This window comes from Caretta caretta, chromosome 18, assembly GCF_965140235.1.
Source record: "Caretta caretta isolate rCarCar2 chromosome 18, rCarCar1.hap1, whole genome shotgun sequence".
NCBI classification, from domain to species: Eukaryota; Metazoa; Chordata; order Testudines; family Cheloniidae; genus Caretta; species Caretta caretta.
Window position 1 is genome coordinate 16,776,676 of NC_134223.1, and position 25,222 is coordinate 16,801,897.

At 54.1% G+C, this 25,222-nt stretch overlaps 2 long non-coding RNA genes across 2 annotated transcripts; one reads left to right on the forward strand and one right to left on the reverse strand.

Moving 5' to 3' along the window:
* Positions 1-663: 663 nt before the first annotated feature.
* LOC142069529 (uncharacterized) lies at positions 664-4,715 on the forward strand. Its single transcript, XR_012665397.1, has 3 exons — positions 664-798; positions 2,141-2,290; positions 3,194-4,715. It is a non-coding gene; the product is annotated as an uncharacterized LOC142069529 (long non-coding RNA).
* A 5,403-nt stretch (positions 4,716-10,118) lies between these two features.
* Positions 10,119-19,110, reverse strand: LOC125624476 (uncharacterized). The gene is made up of 2 exons (XR_012665416.1): positions 18,889-19,110; positions 10,119-10,887 (listed from the first exon to the last, which is right to left on the reverse strand). It is a non-coding gene; the product is annotated as an uncharacterized LOC125624476 (long non-coding RNA).
* Positions 19,111-25,222: the final 6,112 nt, after the last annotated feature.

Consider the following 25,222-nt stretch of genomic DNA (forward strand, 5'->3'; position numbering starts at 1 on the left):
CTTATTGCTAGGATAAAGCAACCTAGGTGAGATATCGTACAACTCAGATGAAATGTTCGCCCATAACTTGAACCAAAACCTTTGGTAGGCCCGAAGAGTCAGGCTGACTGACCTCCCCGCCCCATTCCCATTATTTCTCATTTCTGCGGATGCTTCTGCTCATCTGCCTTCCAGCTGGAACCGCAAATGGAGGTGTCAAAATACCCCAAAGCAGGATGTTTGCCTGCAGCTTCCAGCTTGAAAGGAAACAGCAGGAATTCCAAAGAGCCAGATGTGCTCATGAATGCCTGAGTTCAGGGACTCCAGGAGGTTCAGGTGACTTTCAGAAGCAGCCATTGGCTTTTGGAGAGGAACCTGAACCCCAAACGCTTAGACATTCCCCCATCACCGGTTACAGATGCCTAGGGGGAAAAAGACTTGAGGAACGGGAAGCCCATTTTCAAGAGAAATCACACACACCCAAGACTTGTTTGTGGAAAGGAGCCTGAACTCTTTCTCCAGCTCCTACATGCCGCTGAGCTGCAATCTGCCCTTCCAGCGCCTGCAGTCTGCCTTTGGCATGCAGGCTCGGCCTGTGAGAGCTAATTTGGAGAGATAAGGCTGTTTATTTCCCAGCTAGGCTAGACTCGTGATTGCTGCCAGTAAACAGGGAGGAGGCAGGACTGCTCCATGCGATACCACTAGGCTCTGTGTTTACAGCTCCCGGAGTTTGCGGATGACTCATTTGGGTCAGGGCAAGGGATCCAGCGTGCTAGAGGGTTGCAGGTGCGAGGCGACATGGACACCCAAGGGACAAAGGTCAGAAGTCCAAAAAGAGCTGGTGGAGTGAGAGAGTGGGAGAAGGAGGTGGCAGAGTGAAGCCAGAGGAAAGCAGGGAGCAGGAGGCAAGCTGGAGAGGAGGTGGAAATGTTGGGGGGGTAGGGAGGGAGAATGCGATCCCAGGGCAGTCCTGGAATTTCACGATCAAATCCACTTTACTCCCAGGATCCGCAGAAACCCACTGCCAGCAAGGGAGTAAATAATCTGCCAATTGCATGGGTGGGCTAAGAGCAGACAGGGTCTGAAGCCTCCAGCGCTGAAGCTCCATCCTCCACAGGCAAAAATTCTGAGTTCCCCCAGCCCTCAGTCTAGGTCCCATCTTCCTGTTACCTCTCCCCGGTGCTGCTCCCCTTCCTGACACGCCTTCCTCTCCTAGCATCACCTTCGTGCTGACTTCATGCTCCTTCCCCACCCACGAGCCCACCCCAGAGACAGAGAACAAACCTTGCCTCTTTATATCTGTACAGCTCTGTGCACACCTGTAGTTTTTGGTGTGATGGTCTCGTCTCCGGCAAATGCAGGCATTTGCAGTGAAGCTCCCCTGACCTTCGCCCACCTCAGTTCTTCAAGCTAGAAATATGTATCACCAATACAGACCCTTATGAAAGCTGGCGGAGGCCAGGCCCTTGGGTGAATGGCCGCTACTGTCTCATAAGAGTAAATAAGTTATTGCCTGGCTGAGCCCCGGGCTGATTTAACTGAATTCCTCGCCACGCCGCGTAGCTCAATAACCAACACATGGGAATCAAAATAATCGGATACCCCGTAAGGAGATTCTTTCATTGCAGTGATCGGCTCCAGAATGGATCTGTTCCATCTGGCAGCGAGAGCGGGAAGGCATCTGCCAAATGTCGGGGGTGCCTTGCAAAGCACCTTCCTGCCACTTAGAGATGGCACCTGCCCATGCCCGAGCAAATGTTTACAGCCCTCATGGAGCTCGTTAGGCCAACCCTGCTCCCTAAGCCATAAATTATAGAGCCGGGGGAAGCGGAAAGCTGTTGAAGTGGCCAGCTAGGCAGCCCCTGACCTCAAGCCAATGCATTTGGAGTGGATGTGTTAGCACAAACTCCCTCTTCCAGTCACTAAATACATCGCTGGGGGTTGTAAGTGGTTCCTTACATTTACATTCTTACCCTCTCAGCGGCTGGTCTATGAGACACTGGGCTTGATTATCTTCTAGGATGACCAGATAGCAAGTGTTAAAAAATCGGGACGGGGGTGGGGGGTAATAGGTGCCTATATAAGAAAAAGCCGCAAAAATCGGGACTGTCCCTATGAAATCGGGACCTCTGGTCACCCTAGTCTCGTCTCATGTCACCAGGGCTACGCTGGTGGCCGCTCTCCGTCGATCTCCATGGCGTTACACCTGCTGGGGCACACTCGGCCGGGCGCGAGGAGGGTCAGGCCCAGGGTCCCACAGGCAGGCAGACTGATCTCTGCGCCGGCTCCCGCCTCCTTCTCGTCCCATCTGGTGAGCAGACCGTACCGTCTCTGCCATGCGGGTTGGCTCTGGTTAACAGGAACACACACGCCAACCCACGCCAGGGGCTAATTGGAAATCGGTGCAGAATGCACGTCAGCCAGGCCAGCTACGGTGGTCTTAGGGGTAGACTGGGGGGTCCTGAATTGACCCCAGTCCTGGAGAAAAGGGCTGTTGGGTAACAGTCCTTAGGGCATCCCCTCTGGGGAAGGGCAGAGGGATCTCCAAGTGTGAGGCGTCGATTGGCCCCCTCATCTGTAAATCCCTCCAGAGTGCAGGGCGCTGTGTGACAGATCCAGGGTTAGCCCCCTACCCAAAGGGAACACGTACAGACATGGCTGCCTCCTTGCCTGTGGTCTGTTGTTCTCCCACACTGTACCTAGCTCCTATTAAATGTAGCTGGAGAATGGGTCCTGCAGGCTTCCCTGGTAGATAAGCACACTGTACCTTATAAGAGACACACCATTGCGACTGTACTGTACTATACACCATTGTGAGGCGAACACCATTTTTGACTGGACCTTATACTGTTACAAGAAACACACCATTGTGACTGTATTGTACACCGTTACAGAGACACCATTGCGACTGTACCATACACCATCCCAAGGCACAGACCATTGTTACTGTCATCTAGCTAAGCTCCAGGATCTGATCTGGAAGGAATAGCTTTAAAACTATACAGCAAGGACAATGTCGAGTTTACACCTTGGCCAAAACTGGACAAGTGCTTGGGGAATTCTGGGCAAGGAGTGAAATTCCCCTTGGCCTGCACCCCCCAAGCCCCCATCCATAGTTTTGGTGAACTCCTTGGGGCACTATTTGCAAAAAGAAAATCCTTCCCCCTCCCCCCCCCCCACGACGAAAAGTTCAATTTCCTCTCTGATTTTCTAGGTTCTCATTTGCCTTCCAGTGTCACCTCTCCACCACCTTCCTTCTGGCTCCCTTGAGAAGCCCTGCCAATCACACAGGTCAGCTGCTGCAAGGAGAAGAGGCTTTAATTGTTCCCATTCCAAGCATCCTGCCTGGCCTGGCAATAACACAATGCCACACGCACCATCTCCTTGACAGGCGCCCGAATGCAGAGGAGAGAGCGGAGGCAGCAACAGCCCCTACGTGGGAGAGATCTGCTAAACAGCACCTGTCAGACTTCCTACACATGACGGACAAGAGGAGCAGGAGGTGTGATCTCCGCCACGTCACGGGGCAAGTGCTCCCCACGGCTCAGCCCCTGCCGCAAGCCTGCATTTTTTAAAAGTTTCTCACTGTTTCACTGGACGGAAAAAAATAAGACACAAGTAGAAGGATTCTGGGCTGAGTCTATCTGGGGTGTGGGGGTTTATTTCTACCTCCCTATACACTTCCTCTACTCTGCACTCCCTACAGCATCCTAGCAACTTGGCTGGCCCCATCTGCCTGTGTGCCCCACTCTCCAGCTGAACCCTGTCCTGCAGCATTACAGACTCAGGCACATCTGTACTTCAGCATCCCCATCTGTGAAGTGGGGATAATGACACGTGCCCCTCCTTTGTAAATCACACTGCGATCGATGGATGAGGCTTGATGGCCTTTGGACTTTGCTCTTCTCTTCTGGTGGAGAATGACTTCTCAGTTTTTCTTCAGTAATGGCAACTTAAATGGTTTTGAGAGACAGCCATGGCGTACCTCACAGGTTGGGTGGTCTTGTGGCTGATGCTCTGACCTGGGACCCAGGAGATCTGGGTTCAATTTTGAGCCCTCCTTGACCTTTGCTTTGCTCATGCTGTTAGTCAGAATTCGTTAGCCATTGCATTCCAGAACAGCGTCCGCTCGTGTGCAAGATACAGGACTGGACTTTCCAAGCCAGGAGCGAAGGATAACAGCCTCAGTGCAGCCCGCTGCTTGGCACAGTCCTGAAACATGGCAAGAGGAGACACTGGGGGATTAGTCCGGTGGTCGTGGAAGTGAAGTCTGGGAGCGCTGGAACCAGTGGGCTCCACCCACCCCACCCTGCCATCTGGTGCGAGTGAATGCACATTGCTGCCAACTCAGAATTCCCCACTCACGGGCTCTGTCTGCACAGGGCACGAGGCAGTGGGGAAACCGGCCCACCATCACCTGCGTCTCTGAGAGCTCATTATATTTTACTTGGGGGCCTAGAAGCCCCCGGCACGCAGCCAGGCCCCATTGGGCCAGGCCCGGCACAAATACAACCCCAAAAGATGGTTCCTGCCCCGGAGAACTTCCAGTGGCTAAACGTCACTGTAGGAGCAGACAAGCCTGGCAGGGGCAGGGGCGGTATAAGGAGGAGCTTCTCTCACATGTTCCTCTCCTCTCCACCTGGAAGAGCAGCTGATGGAGTGTGGGCAACGCTCATTGTCAGGACAGAGCGGGGAGCAGCTGGGACTGGAGGTTAAAGAGGAAGCAAGCTGGTGGGAAGGGGAGGAGATCAGGGGCTGGGTGGGGCGGGGGTTGGCCACCCAGAAATGTCTCCAGTTTTCTTTGGCAGGTGTTTTTTGTGCTGTAATCGAGTTCTCCTCGTCACAGGGCCACATGCCACTTGTGCACCTTCTCTCTGAAGTTTACATTACGCCTCTTCTCAGCCAACATTCGCTTAATCCTGTGCAATTTCACCATGGCAGGAAGCCAGGCTGTTGGTCGCAGAACCTCTTATTCCATAACTCTGCGAAAAGCAGCTCCCAGGGGCCCCATTTACCAAAACCCACAGCTCATGCCTCCAGCCTTTACCCATAGAAATAGATAGGTGGGACTCCTCGCTTCGCCAGCCTTTGCTGCCGGGGGTAAGCTGTGCTTGTAATTATTGTACATTTTGCAGCATCAGCTAGAGGTCTGCCTAAGATTGAGGCCCCCTGGGTGCTGCCCATGCGCAGAGTGAGAGATCGCCCTTGCCCCCCAGTAAATAGCTGCACTAGACAAGACAAAGTGCTTGCATCCCCAGGTCAGAGAGGGAAACTGAGGCACGAAGCAATGACACCCAGCAAGGGGGGCGGGTCCCAGCGCCCGGGCTCCAGCCTGATCCCAAAAGTCTACACAGCCATTTTATAGCCCCACAGCCAAAGCCCTGCAAGCCCGAAACATCTGACCTGGGCCAGCCGTGGCTGTGTTATCGGCCCCCAGTAAGATATCGACTGTACCTAAACGCTGGAACCGTCCTGCAGCACTTCCAGGAGGGAATTTTTCTACACACCTAGCCAGGTGCATTGTGGGGGCCCCCTTGCAACACTGAGCGGTTCCGATGACAGCAGGGGGTGCAGGTCGACCGCTGCGGGGTCTTGCTAACACCCCCAAGTGTCAGCGTCACCATCCTCCCCTCTTACTGCATTGTGCTTCGCAGCTCACACAAGCTGGTGGGTTCATGAACTCATTTCTGCCAGGGACTTGAAGCTGAAAAGTGCAACCTGTCACTATTCACGCTGCACCATCACCGTTGATGGAATACGGTTAATATTCCCCAGAACTACAGAGCAATTAGCCAGGGCAGGCCCCTGTAATTAACAGTCAGTGGGTGTTTCACAGCAGTTAGCTCCCTGTTATTATGAGGAAGATTTTGTCAGGGCTTCTCTGTGCTTTTCAGAGGGTGAGAGAGAAGCCATCAAATCGACACCAACGAAGCGGTCTAGTCTCATCTCATTGAATGTGCTGGAGTCCCCTTCTGATCTGACAGTTGCTCTGAGCCCCAGGAGGGGAAGAACAAACCCCGTGGCCCGGCAGCAAAGATAAGAGTCTGATTCTCCCGCCCCTGTATTAATTAAGGACCCCCATGCAGTAACCCAGGGTGATTCAGGCTGTGAGCCTCATCAGTCCAAAGCATGAAGTAAAAGAAAGAAGATTTGGGGGTTACATTAGAGAAGGACCCAAATCACCCCTCCCCAGCCCCTGCAAATCCAGCCACCGCACAACATTGCAGGGTATTTGGAAGCCCAACCCAGAGCTAGCTCCAAATTTCACCATTGGCCCCTCTCTTTATCAGGTGCTGAACCCACCCAGCCCCCCACAGAGGTCAGGCTGTTAGGCTTAGACTTCTTGATGTGCGCCCATGCTGCCAGGCACTGAAACAGTTAATGCTGTAGGTCCCAGGGCAGCAGGGAGGAGTGCTGGATCATGGCAGAGCCCATGCTAGGATTCCCTGCAGCCCAGGAGGCATGGACACCTCCATCACCAGCACTGTTAAAATTCCCAATAAACCTTCTTCCCCAGGCGCAAAGCAGCCGCCTCGCTACACCCCTGGATACAGGGACCCTGACACCCTGGAGATGAGACGATAAACTCAACTCAGCTCGTCTTTGCTGCTTGCGTTGAAAATATCTCTGTCCAGCCAGTTTCTCTCTGTTACGCACGTGTAACTCCATGAGCATCCACTGGGTCACCTCACTGAACCCGAATCAGTGATGCTGGCAGGAGCTTGGCAGTTGATTTTGCCATTAACGCCGGCTTAGGATCTGAGCGAGAAGAGAATGGCTCTGTATATGAGCCACTTCCAGAGGCCTTCCCCATCAGGGCCAGGCACTAATCCCAGAGTCAGGAGCATTCCAGAGGGAAACATCTGTCTGCACAGAGTCCCCAGGGGGCTGCACCTTTGGCTGCTCTGTCCACTCCCTTTGCTGACATGCAGTAACAGGGGAATGGCTCTTTTTATGGCTCTCCCGGGGGGACACTGAGCAGCCCCTTTTGTTCCCAATCTTTCTTGCAAAGGGCAGCCAGTGGCCTTGAGCTCAGCAGCTGCAGCTAGCCCTGCCATCCATGGGGAGCTGCACCTCGGTGGAGCTCTCCGTTCTCACGCTCTTTCATGTCCTTGTGCTGAGTTCTGCGGGGGAGAGGGGCCGGGATAACATGCCCTTAGGAGAGACAGAGCCCGTTTGCTCCCTTGGGTCCCTGCTTGGTCTTCAGCAGGCTCAGGCCCCTTCTAGTCATTGCACTTAACCAGGGAGTGTTTTGAAATGCTACAAAGATTGTCCCTAAGATGATTTTCGAACAGCTGGGCTCTCTCCCAGCACCAAGTAGCTGCTGGGAATCTCAGGGTGGGAGGGGACGGAGCCAGGAGGAGTTCAGCTGTCTTGTTTTACAAGGGTTCGTACAAACCCCTAACCCCCCCCCCCCCCGCCCGCGCCTCCCCCCACCCCTAGTAGGCAGTGTTTGCAGCTAGAAAAGAAAGCTCAGTGGACAGCAGTTAGAACAAACTAACGGAAACCAGACAGGGCTTAAAAATAAACTCACATTCGAGTTAGGGTTGGGGGTTAAAAAAAGGCAAGAGAGAAATCAGCTATTGCCTCAGAGATTTGACTGGGCTCCTGTCTGACTATCGCCTGTCTGGCTTGGCTCCAAACTCCCTCGTCCTGCAAACGCTTACATACACGCTTGAGCACGGGCAGGGTCAGCGGGTTGGAAGACAAGCCAGACAAGCACGAATAAGCAGGTGAGTTTTCCCGTTGACTTCACTGTGACTCCTCCCGTGCCTGAAGTTAAGTCTGCACGTAACTCTTTCCAGGGTTGATGCCTCCAATGATAAATTCCTTGGGGCAGGGACTGTGTCATTCTCTATGTTTGCACAGTGCCCAGGGCAATGAAGCCCCACTCCTGACCGGGCCTGTTGGGTGGGCCTGCACGCAACAAAACAATTACAGATTCCCTCTCAAGCTGGATGCAGGTCCCCTGCAAAAGTTGATGAATCCTGGTGCCCCCCAGTGGGTCTGCAGAGGGAACAATTAGCTCCTGATTGCTTCCAGCGTGACCCCTCTGCCTTGCAACGACAGGAACTTGTCAGAGTACGTTTCATTGCCCAGCACCCTCGTCCCTTTCTCTCTGCCCGGTGCATGGTGCTGCAGAACCAGGGAGAGCATCACGCTTTCCCCTCTCTCCACACCACTCCCCACTGATTGGCATAGAGCAGTCACTCTGGTATTTCTACGCAGGTCAGCACACAGGTATTTATAGGCAGTGGTCTGAATTCAGGCCTGGCGTGAGATGAGGCAGATATTGTGGGAGCCTCTTCCATCCCATTCCAGAGGGAGGGTGGGCCATACACTGCTGGGGGGGTAAATACTTACCGACTTCACAAGGGGGCATGAGCAGTGGTGGGGTGAAGGGAGGATGGTTCTTGTCCTGTGAGTACTTACGAGAGCATGATATTTTTCCCACCTCGAATCGGGATGAAAAGCTGAATCTCTCTGCGACCCGGCAACCCGCTGTGGTATTTATTTATTGTCATTTGCAGTCCGTCAAAACATTCCCTCTGGATTTTGACCTTTTGCCTTTGCTCTTTTCTGCTGCCATTAGCTGAACTGGCTCAACAAAGAGTCACATGGCACTGGAAAACCAGGGGTTTTTTTTATTATTGAGAAATTTGGAAATGAAACAGCTCGACAATTTCAAATCTTGCTTTTCTCTCTGCGCTCTTTTGAACTGGGCCGTTGGGCAAACCTGGGGCCACTGGGAAGTGAGGTTTAGGTTTTGACAAATCAGCACTCTTCTGACCAAAAAAACCCAACCCCTCTTTGTTGAAAAAGTCCCGACCAGTTCTATAAAGGTGCCAGCAAAGAGCTCTGTCAGCAGGAGCTGGGCTTTCCAAAGCTGGCCGTGCTCTGCTCCCATTGATGCCTCTGGGAGGAGAAGTGGGCCGATGCTGAGCACTTCAGAAAATCCCAGCCCATGGGCTCAGTTCGTCATTGTGCTCTGGCCCCCTTGCAGCAGTTAGGCCAGAGGGCAGCCACAAGGCCCTGCTGTGGAAGCCCCTACAACAGGGTTAGGATCAGTGCCATCTGCAGCAGCCTTCAGCACAGAGGGGAGCGCAGGGCAGGCTGGTGGGGAAGGAGAGATCAGTGCTGGTGTTTGAGGGGGCATGGCTAGGGCAGACCTATGCTCTGAGCAATTCTGCACCCTGTCAGGGCCCCATCAGGAGTCACCGAAGCTCAGGGTTGCCTTAGCCTGCGTTGGGGACACATCAGCTCTGGTAGCTCCTGACTAAGGCATAAAGACCCTCTCCTCCATCCTTTCCCTGGTGCCTGCACAGGGGCGAATCTTCCCCTGCGTATTATGATCTGGCTCGTGATCATCCTTCATTCCAACCTGCTGACAAGAGGAATGGCTGCCTCCCAGGTAGCTGAGCCGCAACGTACGTCAGTCCCAACCGGTTCTGGGAAAACACGGCACTTTGGGCTTGATAAATATTTACAGCAAATAAACAGCCCTCAAATAGATGACCTGATTGCACTCCCCTCTCGGGGCAGGCTGAGCATTCCTCCAAGATGCTTTGCTCCCTGTTGGTTTGACTATGGGATGCAAACCCCTTCTAGCTTGCTGGATCTCCGCGGAAGGAGCCCATGTACCGGGGTGTTCTGCCAGCTGTTTTCTCCCTACTTGAATCACTTGTTTGGGTGTGTGTGTGTGTGGGGGGGGTCTTTGTTGCTGGTGCTGTCGTTCTTTTCATTTAAGGCCAAACATTACAACACTGAGCTGCAGAACAAAAGTCCCTTCTTTTCCAAAGAGACTGGAATTGTTCTGCTTTTCTTCTTATGCACCGAGCTTGGTCTTTCTTTCTGTACCGGAGGAATTGCAACTATTTCCCTACCGCAGCGTGGGGGGAGAACAAAGCTGGCGGGAGCTGGGATGAGAGAATGATCAGCGATAACGCTTCCTGGCAGAACCTGCTGGCTCCCTCATGCCTTGCAGGAGTTTGGTTTTGTAACAGGATTTCCTAGACGTGATCCTGAACTTCTCAACTTCTCCCCTCCCCTGCAACAACTTCCCAGTCTAATTTCTACCCATCTTGGGAACAATAACTCCCCGCCCCCAACCTTAAGGATTTTGGATCCACATCCAGATCTGAGTTGTGTAGCTGGTTCTCATCAATGGACTGAACCATGCTTTAATAATAACACTTTGCTCTTTCTCTGGCTCTAACTAATTTCACAGACATAGTCATACAACCACCATAGGGGGGGTATCAAACCAGCAACCTACAGCACCAAGAGGGCAAGTACCACTTGGGCTAAAGGAATAACTCCATTGGCTGTTAGTAAACAGCAGGTTCTTGTTAACTCTGGGGCCAGCCACTAGAGGGTGACACTACCGCATCGCAATGCATTGTGCAACAGTTAATTTCTCCTCTGGCGGGTGGGAGGCAGTATGGATTACGCCCATTTCACAGGTAGAGACATTTAGCAGCTATGCCATGACTTGCCCAAGGTCACTGAGCCAGCGACAGAGCTGAAAATGGCCTTCACATCTCTGAATGCCCAGTCCTGAGCCGGGACCCACTTCCTCCCGCATAGTCAACAGCACCACGCTGTTAGATGATGAATTCTGTGTGCCTAGGATAACATGACTCACATGGCTTGGCCTTCTTCACGGTTCTAGCTCTGAAAGCTTGGCCGTCTCCTTAGCTATAAAGTTTCACCCACTGTGTTCGGCTGAGCTCCCAGCAGTGCCAGGAGCCACGCAATCCAAGCGTGATGAACTTAGTAGCCACAAGCCGGGATGGGTTTGAACCACCGAGACCCAGATCCAAAGGTTTTGGGAGGGAGGGAGGTGGGTTTGGCTCTAGCGTTCTGGTCCACGCCACTCTCTGCTCATGCTCTGCCTGCGCACTGTGCCTGCCGGGATAAAGAAATACAACATCATTGGTTTAGATACCACGGCAGATGCAAGCCAGGTTCCCACTGCAGCGGGGGATTGAGACAGAACATTGAGCGGACAGTCCCGGCCCTGCATTTAGAAAAGGAGACTAGGGTGCTCTAAAGGGGATTCCCCAATTTTTTTTCCAGCACTAACTTCCCCCACAGACTCTATTTTCCTTCTGCACTCCCACCCCACTGGCCTGAGCGTGCAGCTGGGCTCAGGTCCCCAGAGAGTGGTAGGGGAGCCCTGCCTTGTTGATCAGCCTGGAACATGTTTCACTTTAGCAGCAGCAGCCTGCCCCTGGCCACCATATTTTGCCCAGGTTCCCCTCAGCCCACACCCAGAAGCTGCATCCTCCTTTCTGTCCTCAATGTGTTGTGATCACGCCCTCCATTCTGCCTCTCTCTGGGGCTTTGACAGGCCTGGAGCTGACCCCGAAAGAGTTGGGGACTGCAAGCCGCAGCTTCTCCCTGCACAAATGTGGCCCAGGGTAAGGAGTGGAGGACTCGGAGTCATGGACCAGGGAGTCCCCAGGCCAGGGGAGGCGGGCAGCGATCCCGACCCCAATCAGCCTGGGAAAAAAGATCATAAACCGCAGCAACGCTTTGACCGAGGCCACTGTGACCTTGGCTGGATAACACCAGTGGTGGATTGATCGTTAGTGGGGCCCTGTGTGCAGCTTCATTTTTGCCCCCACCCCCCACCCCTGGGGACCCAGCCAAGAAAAAGAACATTCTCTCTTATCTCCCCCCGCCTGCTTTTTCATTCTTTGTTTCTTCATCCTCCTCCTATATTATCAGTAATGGGAAGTAAATGAAAACAAAGTGTGTGCCCTTGATTGGGGCAGGGCGTTGGGGTGCAGGAGGGGATGCAGGGTGCAGGGGCAAGGCTCTGAGCTGGGGCACGGGGTTGAGGTGCAGGAGGGGATGCGGGGTGCGGGCTCTGGGAGGACGTTTGGGTGCTGGGTGCCGACTCTGGGCCTGAGCCCAGCTGCGCTGCCGGCCGGGGGTCGGGGGCAGGTTGTCAGATGAGATTTGTCCTGCATTTTGTGGGGGCCCCTGTCGTTGGGGGCCCCGTGCCACCGCACAGTTTGTTTCATGGTAAATCCGCTTCTGGATAACACAGAGCCCGGTGTCATGGTGAGGAGTCCCCTCCCCGGCTCCCTCCCACTCGCTCCCGGCAGCTGGCGCCTAGCTGGGATTAAAATCAAATGAGGGCTTTGTTCCTGGTCTGTGGGTTTTGTGCCTGATCAAGCACGTCACTCCATGGGCACAGTGTGAGGTGAGGGGACCTCAGGGGGGAGGGACCCCCAACCAGAGCCACATGCACGTGAATGAACCCCCCAAAGCAGTTGAAACTCATTCCAGAGCTGAAACCAGGGCCAGGTTTGCCGTGAGGTTTGGGAGGTTGGACTGAGATTGCAGTGGGATAGGGGCTGAATTTCAAGTGCAGGCCTGAGGCCGACTTTCCAGTGAGCTTGGTGTCGTGTTTGGAACAGATCAGGGGTCAGTTTGAGCTTATGGGGCTGTTCGCACCCATCATTCCAGGGGAAGCTCAAAGGGCTGAGGACCCAGAAAGCTGAAAGCAGAGAAAAGGCCAGGGACGAGGGCTGCCACCTGGCCAGGTTTCCCCAGGATCATCCCTTTTGCGAGGCAGCTGCCCCAGGACATCTGACAGGGTGCTCAGTGCACACGGCCAGCTTCATGAGCTCTCAACCATCCTAGATGTCCCGGTGGTTTGTCCCTCAGAGGTGGGAACCCAGATCCTGGAGCCTGCTCCCGCTCTGGTTCTCAGATGCTGACAGACGCTGGCTCTTTGTTGAGCCATTTCCACCGGGGCATGTTCCCATCGCCCGCACTGGGCTGCCTTTCCGGCTCACCACGCCCCCTGTGCCAGACCGGGGAGACGGCTAACAGAGTGCAGGGGCAGAGTCATCCCAACCATCGCTTGCCTCGCTAAGGCTCATCCTGCTCCCCGACTCTTCTAGGCCACGAATGGGGAGCTGGGCTCGGCTGCTGTCCGCTCTCCTCTGCCTGCCCAGTGCAGGACAGGACCGTACAGCTTGTCGTGGTGGGAACGCACGTGCTGAATGGGCCATTTCTCCTTCCTGTTTCCACTGGACGGATGTTTAATGAGGGCTCAGTGGCGCATTCGTCAGTGTTTCCTCCCTCCTGTGGCAGGCCGGGAGCCCAGCTGAGCAGGGCAGGAGTTATCCTAGTGTCTAAAAATACAGCACAACCTGGCAAGGCTGGCGCCATTCCAGCCTGCTCCTTTATGAGCAGGACCTTTCCCCCGCTGTGCAATGCCTCCTGCTTCCTCATCGGAATGAGACACAACTCAAGTTGACACCAGGCCTGAATGTAAAGTGTGGGGGTGGGACGGGAGAACTAGAAGGTATTTTTTAGAGCTGACCTTTTCCAGGAAGCCTAAGGGAGTTAGGTGCCTATTGAATTTCACTGGTATGCAAATCCCAGCCTAGATCTTGCTTGCGCCTGAGACTGGCCCAGTTCAGCTCAGGGGCGCTCCTTTCTGGTTCGCCTGGTAGGAAAAGGCCTGGAGGCACGTCAGGGTCCCCTGCCAGGCTGGCGTGGCCTCCCTCTGGTGGACATGGCTGGCTGTTTAGCTGGCCTTGTCACTGCAGAAACCGAGAGCCTCCACGGTGTTAGCTTCACAGCTCCTCTCTGGGGCAGGGAAGTGTCGTCCCCAGCTACCCAACGGGGGACTGAAGCCCAGGGCAGATGGAATGACTTGCTCAAGGTCGCACGGGTGAGGATGTGGCTGAGCTGGGACTAGACCCAAGCCTGTGTCCTAGCCACTGGACCTACCCTATGAAGGGGGCCCAGGCATGAAAACAGGGCCCCCCAGTCTCAAGACACTTTACGGCGCAAAGTAATAGCCACGAGTCAAAGGAGCGAGAAGCAGCAACGTGCAGGCCAGGGAGAGGAGAGGGGATGCCAGAGGGACATTGGGACAACAGCTGGCACAAGGCCGAGAGGCCCTGCAAGGCACTTCCCGAGTGCGGGAAGTGCGGAGGAGAAGGCCCTTTCACCAGCAGCGGGGGCTGTATAAAGGAGCCGATCCGCACCAGAGACTCCCCAGGCTGGAAGCCGGATGGTGCGGAGTCAGGCATGAGAGGCGGATGCTGGGCCAGTGCTGGTTTCCCCAGACGCTGCAGCCACCTGGCCGGATCAAGCCCTGCATCTCCTTGTGGAAAATGTCCGGTGAACTGCGAGCCATTTCCTGGGCTAGGGGCTGCCTGCGTTTCCATGCCAGGCACCTGCACTGCTTGACCTGCTCTTGGCCCCCTCCCGTCACTTCCCCGCCCCCACCTTGCTACAAAACAAAGAGCGGAACAATAGACACCACAACCCAGCGCGGTCGGAGGAGCAGAGTCACCCTGTGATGTTGCCCAGACTGGAGCCCCTCCGGACGCCGCATCACAGCGGAGAAGAAAGCAGAATAAAAGCTACAAAGGATTGGGGCTGGGATCAAAGAAAAGCTCTTGGCGCAGAGGTCCCCAGCAATGTCCTGCATTTGGCTCCTAGCCCCGATGCGGGTGGGGCAGATCGCTGCCTGGGGTTGTTTGGTGGCTTGTTTGTTGTTTTTGCACGAAGCAAAAGCTGATGTAACTGCCCTGCTGCTGGGAGGTTCTACCCTGTGCGTTGTCCCCATGGGGCAGCTGGCCCCGTCCCAGCGAGGCGCTTTCCCCTCTCCAGGGTAAATATTGAATTTGGCTGGAGGTTCCAAATCTTTGGGGGGGATTTCAAAGGTGGATTTTGTTTACATGTTTATACTGGAGTAAGGCCGGGCGAGAGCAGATTATCCACACAACACGCAGGCCCCAGTCCTGCCCAGCCCTCTGCTGTCTCTCTGGGCTGCAGGGGCAGAGCAGCAATGCTGTAAGGAGCTTTAACCCAGGTGTGAGCAGAAATCATCAGATCATACTTAGCAGTACTTATCTGGAACTCCACGTGTGTAAGAAGATCAGAATGTTTAGCTGGACGCGATCCGGTTTATTTTTTAAGGCTTGTGGATCTCCTCTGTGCTAACCCCAGATGCTTTTGTTTGCTTGTAACCTTTAAGCTGAATGTCCAAGAAAGCTACTTTGGGTGCTTAGTTTTTGTAATTGTTTCTGTTAGGATCTAGCAAAAAGCCCGGCGGTGTGCTGCAGCCTTCCCCTGGAGGGCCAGTAGAGTCAGAGAACCAGGGGCTTGGAAGGGACCGCAAGAGTCAGCTGGTCTAACCCCCTGCACTATACAACACATTCGGTTGCTTCTCCAAAACCCAGGAACTCTGGTCCACGTTTGGGAGCGCTGTCTGTCCTTAGCGATTAACTGTTTACATGCACACAAAGCGAGCACCTCCGACCCGCTACGGGTACGTCTCCCCTTGGAGCTGCAGGTGTAAGTTGCAGCTTGAGGAGCTACCCATGCTAGCCTGCTACAAAAGACAGGGCCACCGCGTCCTGGCTAGCTAAGTACTCAGGGCAACTAGCCCCTCCCGTCACAGCTACGCTCTATTTTTAGCACCCTAATTCTGATCCCACTAACCAGGGGCAAGTTTGGGAATGTCACAGAGCCACATCTGTCCACACACCCCACCACACACTGTGCCCAGTCTGCAAATGTAACACAGCTGCACAGACAGACACTCACATCTCTCCCTCCCAGCTAAACAATTGCATATCTCACACAAACACACACACTGCCATGCACGCACACGGCTCTCTCACCCGCTAACAACTGCTCATCTCACACTCCCAGATCACTCACAATAACGCTTCCTCTCGGTATGTCATGAGGCGAATGACCTTGAACGGAGCAAGCCCTCATTGCTCAGAGGGAAATGCCAGTTTCTCCAGTGACCGTGACTTGCTCAGGAAATCAAATCCTGATGCGGTTCCTTTTCATTTGGCCTTTCCAAGCGGTTCATCTCTGTGCTCTCCCAACAGAGCAGAGCAAGGTAATAAGGAAAAGCCAAATTCTCCAAAGAAGAGCTCTGAGGAAAAACTAAAGGGCAGATTCAACTCTCACTTGACAGGAAGGAGTGGGCCAGACTCAGATCGCAGTTAACATTGGAGGAGCTACTCCAGATTTACACTGGTGTAACTGAGACCAGAATCTGGTCCTAAATCAGGAGAAACTTAATGCTGTAAAACCCTGGGAAATGAGGGCTAGGAGATCATTTCTGGCACTGATGTTATGAAGGCTTGATTTCACGCAAGGGGGCTGGAACAATTTGTATAGTGGGGGATGCTGAGAGCCATCCCACCAAACTGTAAACCCTGTATATGACGGAAACCACTTCAAGCCAGGGGGTGCGTCAGCACCCCTAGTTCCAGCACCTATGATTTCACGTGGGAGACGTTGCATAGCCACCAGGGGCCAGGTGCTGCTGTCAGTTAAACTGCTGTCAAACCACGAGAAACCAGTGTCAGTCCAGATCTTTGCACATGTGGAGTTTGAAGTACAATAAAACCAAATTCTGCATGATGAATTGCAATGGCTGAGCTGCGACGCGAGCCTGCACCTCATGCTGCAGTGCAGTCTGGCTGGGCAGAAAGGAGCACATTTCAAGATAAACAGGCAGAGCTCTGTGTCCTTCCAGAGACGGCCCAAAATAATTCTTCGCTGGGACTGTTTCCAAATCCTTAAACTGGAACGACGCCTCTCCAGAGCTGCTTGCTGAAACCATGGTACGCAACGGGCCCGTAAAGGCTGCTGCTGTGGCTGTGTAGAGTGAGAATGGGAGTTAAAACTGGATTAGATCTATTGAGCGGGAGCCAATCTTCTGTAGACCAAAGGAAATGCATATTGCAGGCCAACATCTCAGCTATGTGGGGAAATCTTTTTGTGAGAGGGATGTATGAACTGTCAGAGTCTTAGCATATCCTCTCTGCTGTGCGTGAGAATGAGGCAATTGGGACAGCGAGTAGGATGGTGGATAGAAGAGAGAAGTGTTGCCTGGTAGGTTAGACTAGGGGACAGGGAGTCAGGACTCCTGGGTTCTTTCCTACCTATTGCAACTGTCACTTGATTTGGGGTGAAATCCTGGACCCCGGGGAAGTCAGCGGGAGACGTGACTCCCTGATGAGCTCCACTGTCATTCAAATGAAAAAGTAACTTTCTAGCCCTCGTGGCTGCAGAGAAAAAGCTGGAGAACGTGACCCCTAAAGGTTCAACACCCAGAATTCAAAGAAGATACCCCCTCCCCCCACCCATTTATTCTTGTCAGCTCTCATGAGCGTGGAGCCAAGCTCATAATTTCGGGGGGGGGGGGGGGGGGCCTGTCTCATGCTTTCCGAATGCCAGGGGATGGCCACATTGCATGTGTCCTGCCCATTGATTCAGGGAGTTAAAATGACTTCCTCTTGGACCAGCATAAGCAGGGCCAGGAGAGCGGGGCTGACGTGCTCAAGCATAAACTGATCCGTGCAGACAACCGCTAGCGTCTCCTGTGGGGCGTAGGAGGGTGCAGATCTGCTGTGACAACGCAGAGCTATTCACAGCCTGCTGCATGCAGGGAGGCGGGAGTGGAGGTAATGAGAAGCGACGGCTGTCGGGGAGAGGTGGGCCTACTCCTGGCCCACCCGAGAAGAGGCAGAAGCCAGGCGCCCCTTGAATGCATGATGACTTCCCATAGCACTAGTCTCACTGGTTAACCCCTTCAGTGCTGCCTCACTGTGCAACCTACGGGCTGCTCTCCGGTGCTGCTCCCTGTGCCTGGTGGATCAAATGCTCTGCTGGAGTCAAAAGATGCAGCTGCATTAGCTTGCCCTGTTTCCACCAGCGGAGAATCTGGCCCAGCAGGATTTTGGTTTTGTTGTTTGTATTGCAGCAGCGCCCAGGAGCCGCTGTTGTGGGCCAGGACCCCATTGTGCTAGGGGCTGTACAAACCCAGAGCAAAGCTCATCCCCGCCCCAAGCACTCGCGGGCCAAGGGGAAGTGCAGCGTCGGCGCTCAGGAGCAGGCCGTCCCCTGCCGCTGGCCCACAGCAGCTGCGGTAAAGCCACCGAGGCTGCGAAGCGCAAACGTTCCGATGCCAAAGCCAGTCCCGGCTTGTGCACCAAGAACCAGCACCCAAGTGACCCTGGGAGCCCGGTGCCCACTGAAAGGCTGGAGGACTTAGGCCACGGAGAGTACGTCTACACGGCTGCCGGGAGCCAGGCTCACAGCCAGAGTCAACAGCTTCTCGCCAGCGGGGCCCAGGCTAGCATGCTCGAAATAGCAGTGTGGACGTTCCGGCCCGGGCTGTGACACCTAGGGAGAGGGGCTGTCTTCAGAGCCAGCGCTCCAGCCCGAGCTGATCGGCAGAGCAACGTCAGCACCGCTGTAAAAATGGTGGGGGCCTCATGGCATTCCAGAATGTGCCCTCTTGGGCCTGGGCTCACGGACGGAAGTGAGGAGCGGCGGTGCAGAAGCCAATGAAGTTACTCCCTGAGTAAGACCAGGATAAGCAAGTGGAGAATCCGCCCCTTTCCTGCAGCTGATTCTCCCCGGCTGTACGGCTATTTATGCCTGTGCAACGTGGCCGTAGACCGCCACCCAATCACAACTCCCAGCTCGCTTACAGCAGCGGTAGCATTTGACACTCATTTTGCACAGCTGTAAATGGAGACACAAGGGGCTTAGCCAGGGAGCCCCGGCCTGCTTTCATAGGGGAGGTCTGCAGTGGTGGACACCTGAGCTAGCTCCATCCAGCTTGGGCTCCACTTCAGGCTGTACAAGGGGCCTGGGAACGTACTCGGGCAGCTAGCCCACGCGGGAGCCCGTGCTGGCACTGATCTGCCGTCCACGCGGGACAGAGTAATACTCGCGCAGTCATGTCTACACAGGCTGCGACCACGCCCCGGGACTGCAGTGTCCACGTACCCGGAGAGACGCACCGGCCCCAAGACCCTCGCTCTGAAGTCCCCTGAACTTTGATCTCAATTTTGTGAATGGCCCTGTGTGTATCATGAGCCACGAACCACTCACAGACATTGGGGTGTTCAGGATCTGGGCCATCTCGTGTGGCTTGAATCCATCTCTTCAGTGGCTGGCTGCTATTCAGAGTGCAGCTGTCTTTGCAGAGTGCAGCCCGGCGAATGCCTGTATTGGCCCCAGGAACTTTAATCTGAAACCCACAGGCAAGGTGGAAGGGAAATCCATGCGTCCATGTGTGTTTAAAAAACTTATCGTCCCCGCTGCAGTTCAGGAGTTCAGGGGCCTGATTAGCTGCCCAGACACGTGATAAAGTTGGCTGACCCCGAGCGCCTCTGAATTCAGAGATCTGTCTTTCTTTACACAAGGCCCCGTCGTCCCTTCACGCCTGTAGTGAAATCATATGTCACTAGCCTTTAACAACAGCCAATGGAAGCATTTATGGCTGGAGGGGCTCATAAATAACCCGAGGCCGCTCCAAACCAGCCCATGCCAAAGCACTCGCTAGGGAGTCTAAGGGGATGCAAATGCCTTTTGCAAATGTAAAGGAAAAACAGGAGCTACCAGTGGCAATGAGCCAGGCTGCCTGAGCACAATAGACACATTATAGCTTTAAAACACAGCTCCCCCCGCCCCACCCCCCCCAGTGATGCAGTCTACAGTCTCCCATCCTGATGCACGGTCTGCACTGGACAGAGGGGGCTGCGCTTGGCGTCCTGGAGCAGTCTATGCACTTAGGTCAGATTTTCCCAGGACTGAGCCTATTTTACTGGCTGGTGACTGGGGCTGGCTTGTAGATAGGTGACTTGAAACCAGGGGCTTTGCTGAGCAGGCCGGGGCTGTCCGTCTCAGGAGGACTTCGCCTCCTGCAGGGGGAGAGTTTGCAGAAGGATGAAACAGGTGGTGTGATGCATTATAGGAGGAGGCAATATCCCAGGCCTCTTTACTCCCTGGCTGACATTGTAGAGATGACAGAGGCCCAGGGCATTGTGGCTGGGGTGAGTGCCAGGTTGTCTTTATGTCCCGGCCGGCCTGTCGATAGGACTTGTGCATTTCCACTTCTGATCCCTCCCTCCCCAACACTGCCCTGAGTTTTTAAAACGGGATTCCACAATGACAGCTGGATGAGGTTGGGTCAGTTTCGACAGAGACCTCTGCCCTCACCTTTTCCCTGGAATGCAGTGCTGGGAACTCTGCATCCTGCAGACGAAGGACTCCACTCCGCTGCTAAGGAATGCAGGGCTTGCAGACAGCTGAGTACATCTGGCGCAATCTGCCGAGAAGGGCAGCGCTGATGTCAGCCCCAGATAAACACTAAAGCCCCCTGACATGTCGGGATTCAGTGCAAGTGTTGAGGGATTAAGCTCGTCTATCAGTGACAAATCATTTTCTCCTCCTTTGGGCTCAGACCAGCTGATGGCCATTAAAAGAGACTCGGAACTGGCTTTATGGAGCGCCCCTGGCAAAGGGGAGGGGGAGAAACTGGCCATGCAGTGACTATACAGGGAATCACAGGAGCATTGTCACCAATATCTGATGCAAGGACTTGGACTTCAGAACCTGCCCTGGGGCCAGAGTGTGGCAGTAAATTGTAAAGTGTGCCACGGTTGGGGGCAGCACAGAGCTGCATGAGTCCAGGCACAGCACCTCCTACAGTTCCCTGGCATCCATTGCATGAGCCTGCAGGAGGCAAAGGGACCTCAGAGCCCAGGGGCTGCATTTGTGGCATGGAGATGCAGAAGGCAGGGGAACGTCGCCATTTGGGAGGGGACATGCTGGGTCAGGCCAAAGGGATCGACTATTTCAGGGCCTTGGGACCTTGCACGTTCACCTGGCAGTGGCTGCCCAGCCAAGAGGGGTGATGGGAGCTAGGCTCAAGGTTCTGGGGGGGAACATCTAGGGCAGCACGTTCCTCTGTTATGGCACCTCTCCCATCAGCGTTAAAGACCAGCTGAACCCAGAGTGCTTTGTCTGCACATGTGCACCCCAGACTTCTGGGATTTGTAGAGATGGGAGCAGGATCCAAAACGCCCTCACCTTTGAAAGACGGCTCCCCAGCCAGCTAGGTCTAGGAAACCCAAATGCAGCCCTGAGTCTGCCTGGCTCTCTCTGATGGGTCAAATTAGCCAAACCCCAGTGACCACTGAAGCGGGTCTGGCTGAAGGAGGGCCCTACTCTGTACCCTCCATTTCCAGTTAGGAACCTGGCTCTCCCTGGCTCTGACACTGGCATCCCCAGATCTTCTGAGGCAGAGATCAGAGGACCCGGCAGAGAGGCGGCTGAGCTGAATGTCCCGGGAGGGGCGAGGGGCTGGCACTGAGGAAGATGAGTCACACGCCAGCATTCCAGTACCTTTTGGAAGTGATTTATTGCACTTGACAATTTGCTAGTCTCACTATCAGTCCCGTGATTTGTTCTAGCCTTAAAGCCCAATTGCAATCAGAGGTTCCTTTCATCCCGTTGTCCTGAACAACGTGAGTTTGCTCACGTGTTCTGGCTCTAGCTGCAAATATCTAACCTCAGATAAAAAAATGAAAGCAAGAAACCACGCTATTATAAAGGCAAATGCACTGAGCTAGATCTTCCATTGCTGAAATGAAATTTTACAGCTTGAACCAATGTACACATTTTCCATCACTCTCTCTGTGGTGCTATTTGGATCCTAATGACTTCGGAAAATATGATCGCTCTTTATCCAGGGGCTGAGGGAGGTTCTTTCTATAGGAACTAGAAGGGGCAGGTTCACAGAAGGAAATCTCTTTCTTCTTCCTAGCAAAGCAAGGCACTTCTGGATGGAGACGGCAATAAGTGATTAGCTCAAGCACGGTACAAGGCATTAGAAAGAGCGAGTTAGCTGGTAGAATTGGCTAGAATACGAACAGAGCTGAAAGAATAGATCAAAATGTGTGTTTAAAATGATGAGGGCTAGTGAAATTTGACTCTGGAACAGGCTGAGAATGGGGAGAGTTGAGGCCAGGTCAGCTGGTATCAATAGGCCTTGCCCCATCGGCCTCAGTGAGTGATGCTGATTTACACCAGCTGAGGATCTTTCCATCGAACTCTGGCTCCGCCATTCACGCCCCTTCTCTGTGTGCCCCAGCCTGCCTGGCTGACGCGGCCCCTCCTGCTAGCCCTGGAACAGCTGCCCTTAGAGCTCTCACCTCAAGGTGAGTCAGGCAGCAGGAGCTGCCAAGTCATTGTGCAGTGGGGGCTGCATGGCTGTGGCAGTTACCGGTGGGGACCAGAAGCTGAAAAGATCCGTGGCTGTTTGGTGGCCAATCAGAGATGACTCCAGGGTCTCAGCCTAGGTCCCAGTGGGCAGAAGTCCAGATCCCCCATCCCGCACCAGGAATGGGCACTAATTGGCATCTTTCTTGGCCGGCTCTGCAGAGAGTCAAGGACTTAAACTTTGCACTGCTGGAGGGGCTCCCTCAGGGTCAGGGGTGAAGCTCCCTGGCAAGACACCATGGGAGAAGATTGCTCAGCACCTGCGTGTGCAGTCCCAGTTCTGGGGGGAGGGGTCCTCAGAGCAGCCAGCCTCCTCCCCCTTTAGTAACTCATTGCACTGTAGATGCAGGCCACGCAAAGGGGAAGGGACGTCCCAGCCTGGCTGGGTTACCATCTGCCCCTACACCACGCACAGCCTTTGAGCCCAGCTGGGCAGGGGCACTAGCGAGAAGGTGCTGGGTACCCGGGAGCTTACACAGAAAAGTTGGACCGAGGCCCCCGCTGCTCAGCTTGTCCAGCCTGCCCCTGGCTCCGGGGGGGTTACAGTGGCTTTCAGACACCTTGGCAGCCCTCACACTCCAGCACCTGGCAGGGCCCGCGTTGGCAGGAAGCAGAATCTGCAGACAGCTCTAACCTACACTGCGATGCCCTGGCTCCCTATAGCCCGGGGGAAACAGAGAGTAGACACACCTGTTTCCCCCCTACTCCCTTCACTGACCCACCCGCTTTACTGGAGGCTGCAGCAGCTTGATGTTCACAGAGGAAGGGTCAGTTTCTGCCCATTCGGAGGCCCCTTATGCCACAAGGGTGGTGAATAGGGGCCTGAATTTGCCCTTGAGTGTTTTCCTGCTGCATTCTGTAGAGCCCTGTCTGAGACCACACTGAGATGCCCCTGGCAGGTCCCTTCCCCACAGCTGTCAAGCTCCTTCACCCGGCCCATCCTTCCTCACACCCAGGGTGGGAGTGCAACTATAATGTCATTGTAATGCGTCGCGCTCTCAGGCCAGCACATTGTTGCCAGCCCAGAGAACAAAGGGGGCCATTGTTTCCTTTCTTTTCAGGCTCATCAGGCTCCCAAGAGCCACAAGTCACTTTGGTTTGTGCAATTTAACCTGACTGTCTGCGCGATGTGACAGCCGGCTCCCCTGGGGCTACCTTGGGTGGCTGGGACTGGGATCCAGGTTGAGCTGAATGGCAGGCTATGCCCCCCGCTGGGCACCACGGGGAGAGAAGGAGCCCATCACCAGTGCATGTCTCTGCTTAGACAGACCCACACCACTCAAAGCAAATGACACATCTGACATCCCCATGGCTAGCTGCGTGATCTTAAATGAAGCTCTCTCCTTTCATCTCCACAACTGCTCGCCATGTGAGCTCCAGTTAGAAGAGGCACTAGAATAGGATGCCATATCCCGACAGGCCGCTGTGCCCCAGGGAGTGGCATTGGTGAGTCAATAGGAGGCACTGGTCCCGCCAAAGCAGTGCCCCAGGATGGCATTAGGTGGCACTTTTTTTCAGACCATCCATTGACATTTATTACTGACATCCAGACTTTTGTCCCATTGTCCTGGCCCTCTTGCAGTTTGTATAATTTCATTCTCCTGCCCTAAATTGTCCCTGCAATTTTCTCCCTTTGTGTCCTAAACTTTTGTGGACTGTCATAGTATGCTGTTAAATTGCTGCCGCACTCTGCCCCAGAAGTGGCTGCATTCCAGTGCCGGGAGAAGGAATTCCTGTATATAATTTGTAGGGAGCCTTCAGGCTGACAGACAGCCTATAAATGTAAGATATTATTTTGCTGTGTGTACATACCAATCACCAGACACATTCGGAAAACCGCAGGGAGCCAAGGTCACTATTTTTGTACATTGTCTTTAATGCCAAATAAAAGTATGAATTGACTTGAGCCCTGCGGTGGCAAGCATTGGACAGGCAGTTAATTGAGAACTAGAAACAGGACCGACACTCACCTGACATAAATCCAGTGTAGCTCCTTTTATGTCAATGGAGCTTTGCCAGTTTCCACCAGGCAGGGACCGAGCTTGCTTTAATTAACTAGGTGTGAGCTTAAGGAGAAGACAGCACTGGCAGATCAGCAAGCAGGGGGCAGGAGCAGGTCTGGCTAGTACTTGAACAGGAGCTCTCCAAGGAGAACCCAGATTCTCACTGGTTTCAGAGGAACAGCCGTGTTAGTCTGTATTCGCAAAAAGAAAAGGAGGACTTGTGGCACCTTAGAGACTAACCAATTTATTTGAGCATGAGCTTTCGTGAGCCACAGCTCACTTCATCAGCTGTGGCTCACGAAAGCTCATGCTCAAATAAATTGGTTAGTCTCTAAGGTGCCACAAGTCCTCCTTTTCTTTTTGCAGATTCTCACTGGCTGCCTGCCTTCCCTCTGAGTCAGGGTCGAATTAATGCCCCAGCATGAGCTGTCTGAGTTGTCGCCTTTCAGTCCTAGTCATGAATGACCCCTTGGCACTTGTCATCAGTCAGGTGACTAGCTAGCTCCATGGTCCTGGCTGTCTGCCACCTTGTGCCGAACTAAACACCCCTGCAGTTAATGGGGAAGTCAGGCTTCCCGTCAGAGAAACAGTGTCGTGTAGTGTGGCCAAAGCAGAGGAGCTGCTGCATTTCCTCTCCAAGCGGTGGGTTTCCGGCATATAGCACCCCAGAAGAGCTTTGCCATCCTTTGGCTAGAGAGCGCTTATAGGAATGAATGCCAATAAGTAGGGCCCTACCAAATTCATGGCCATAAAAATGTGTCAGATCGTGAAATGGGTCAGACCATGAAATCTGGTCTTTTGTGTGCTTTTACCCTGTACTATACAGATTTCACGGGGGAGACCAGCGTTTCTCAAACGCAGGGGAGTCACAAGGTTATTTTAGGGGGGGTCACAGTATAGCCACCCTTACTTCTGTGCTACTTTCAGAGCTGGGCAGCCAGGGAGCGGTGGCTGGTGGCCGCGCGCCCAGCTCTGAAGGCAGTGCCCGGCCAGCAGCAGCGCAGAAGGAAGGGTAGCAGTACCGCAACCCCCCCCAACAATAACCTTGCGACCCCCCCACAACTCCTTTTTGGGTCAGGACCCAGTAACAGGGTTCTGGCCGGGAGGTTCTGAGCCAGGCCCCTGTTAGCCCAGCCCCAATTAAGGGGCATTAATCG